We start from the raw sequence: 2,915 nt of genomic DNA, 5'->3' as shown, positions 1-2,915 counted from the left end.
CTGACCTCAGCGCGACTGGGAACCCGCGGGTCCGGCGCTGCGCCGGGGCGGGAAGGGGGCGGGGCCGAGGTGGGGCATCCGTGCGGGGCCCGCCCCCCCGCCCCTGCCGGGGGACAGGGAAAATGCAGACCGCACCCCCGGCGCGGGCGACCCAGCCACGTCACTCAGCGCTCCTGGCACGTGGGCGGCCACCCTCCAAAACCCGGCGTGCACTTTCAGTTTTACCCCGTAGGGCACTGCGGCGCCGTCCGGCCTTCATCCTTCGGTTCCTCGGACCATTCATTCACTCCACTGAGGTCCGCCCCCTGGCCCTGCGCCACGCCTCTAACCCACACTTCCCGGCGCCGCTGAAGTACGAGGCGGTCAGACAAGGACTCCCACGGAGGAAACACGCTGGTGCGGCGACCCGAGAGTGGGCACGGGCAGGGGTGCTAGCAGAGGGGCGGCCGGGCTGGGAGTTACCGGGAGAGCCCTCCCTAGGGCCCCGTGGCGCGCAGTGCCGGGTCCCCACTCCAGGCCCTGCGGGTCCTGGAACCCCCGCGCGGTCCATGGCCCCTGAGGCCACCGCGCAGACCAGCGCTAGGACGCACGAGCCCCGCGACCGCCCCGCAGGACCAAGGATCCAGGCCCACCTTGTCCACGGGTGCGCCCCCGCCTAGGGCACGCAGACCTGATCCACGCGGAGTTACCCAGCTAGCGGGGACCCAAACTACCCCGCAGAGGCCTGGGGGGCGGACACCTCCACGGTGCCATGAGACCCTTGGGGACCCCCAGGAGCCCAGTTCCCCAACCCCTGACACGTGGCTGGCCCTCTGCCTCAGGGTGTTCTGGGCCTGGCCACCTGGCCAGTGTGCACTGCACCACCCCTGTGCAACGTCCTCTTTCAGAACCTGCAGGCAAGGGCAACCCCACGTGGTGGGAGCCCAGCCTGTTACTGAAGGCAAGTTCCTGTGCCCTATGCACAGTGAGGCCAAACAAACGGGAAAGTTGGAGTTTGGCGCCGAGAAAGGTTTACTGCAGAGCCCAACAAGGAGAGCGGTGGCCGGTGCTCGAACTCTGAACTCCTCCATGGTTTCCAAGGAGAAGTTTTATAGGCAAAACGTGGGGTGAGGGCTGCAGGGTGTGTGACTTCCTTCTGATTGGTTGGTGGTGAGGTAAGGGGGGTTGGTGGTGGGGGTGATCCAGGGATCTTGTGCTCAGCCTGAAGTTACCATCCTTCACCTGGGTTGGGGCCTTAGTTCCTGCAGAAGAACTCAAAGATATTGTCCCTTGAGGAGAAACCAGGATCCTGCTTCAATCGCTGCACTATAGTTTCTTGATTTTCCTCCTTTGTTTCTGTATTCATTACTCCCCTGATTAGCAACTGTTTGAATCTGCTCTTTGATATTCAGGAAGGTCTAGGAGGCCGAAAGAAGCCTATTTCCTACAAACCAGAAATGGGGGACACAGAAAAGATTTGTGCCTGGGAGGACCCCACAGAGTCCTGCTGGGTTTCAAGCGCCGTGGTCATGACCCTGCCCTTTATCTCTCACTCCCAACCTGTTGCCTCTGGGGTTTCACCCTTGCAGACACAGTGAATTCTGTCCCTCTGGTGACCCAAGTCAGCAAGTTTAAACCTCTCTAGCCTGGTGAGAACAGTGGATGCAGTGACCGGGCTTCTGCCTGGGACAGTGAGGAAGGGGGCAGGGTCTTAGCCATCCAGAATTTAAAGAGGAAGCACATCATAGTTAATAATAATTAATTGTTGATTAATAATAGCTAAGGGAATTCCCTGGCGGTCCAGCGGTTAGGACATGGCATTTTCACTGCCAAGGGCCCGGGTTCGATCCCTGGTTGGGGAACAAAGATCCCACATGCCGCGCAGCAGCGTGGTCAAAAAATAAAAATAATAATTTTAAAAAAGATCAAGGGACTTCCCTGGTGGCACAGTGGTTAAGAATCCGCCTGCCAATGCAGGGGACACAGGTTCGATCCCTGGTCCGGGAAGATCCCCACATGCCACGGACCAACTAAGCCCGAGCACCACAAGTACTGAGTCTGTTCTCTAGAGCCCACGAGCCACAACTACCGAGCTCGCGCGCCTAGAGCCCGTGCTCCGCAACAAGAGAAGCCACCGCAATGAGAAGGCTGCGCACCGCAACGAAGAGTAGCCCCCGCTCACCGCAACTAGAGAAAGCCTGTGAGCTGCAACAAAGACCCAAAGCAGCCAAAAAAAAAAAAAAGATCAGGAGACACTTGCCACTAAAGACAGTTTGTCACTCACGGTTCCTAAGAGGTGGGGGCGTACTGTAAGCGGGGGGGGGGGGGTCCCCAGAGAAAGAGAAGCAGGCACAGCTTTCTGGACACAAGAGAAGCCATTTTTGGTCTAAACCATTTCGTAACAAAAGCCTGGTCACAGTCCTTGCCCTTGAACAGGTCTCAGCAATTAATGATCTTAACGGAACAAAAGAATGCAGGAGCAAACCATTATTAAGCAAGAGATGTAACAATAGCAAAGCTAATAAACCAGTTGTACCTTTTCTGACCCCCGTGACTTTAATCAACTAAAGCTTGGACTCTGTCAGCCTTGACCCCAGTTCTAAGCTGAACTCTCCTCTGCCCAAGCCCCTTCATGAATATGCATGTACCCTTAGCTTAAAACTTACCCAATTTTGCTGTTCAGGGATACAGTGCTTTGGGGAAATCCCCTGTGTTCTCCTTACTTGCTGCAAGTCATAATAAATCCTTCCTTCTCTCTAGCTCTGCCTTGGTTGTGTCTTTTGACTCCACATGTTCCAAGAGGCGGACCCAGTTTTTCGGGTGACAATGCCACGCTAGGCAGGGCCATGTGGGGAAGCACCAGGTTGGGTCAGGAAGCAGAAGGAGGCGGGGGGGGGGGAACCCCAGGCAGGAATCTTCATTGCTGTTTCTATGAG

The sequence above is a fragment of the Lagenorhynchus albirostris genome, chromosome 5 (genome assembly GCF_949774975.1).
Source record: "Lagenorhynchus albirostris chromosome 5, mLagAlb1.1, whole genome shotgun sequence".
NCBI classification, from domain to species: domain Eukaryota; kingdom Metazoa; phylum Chordata; class Mammalia; order Artiodactyla; family Delphinidae; genus Lagenorhynchus; species Lagenorhynchus albirostris.
This window is presented reverse-complemented; position numbering follows the sequence as displayed.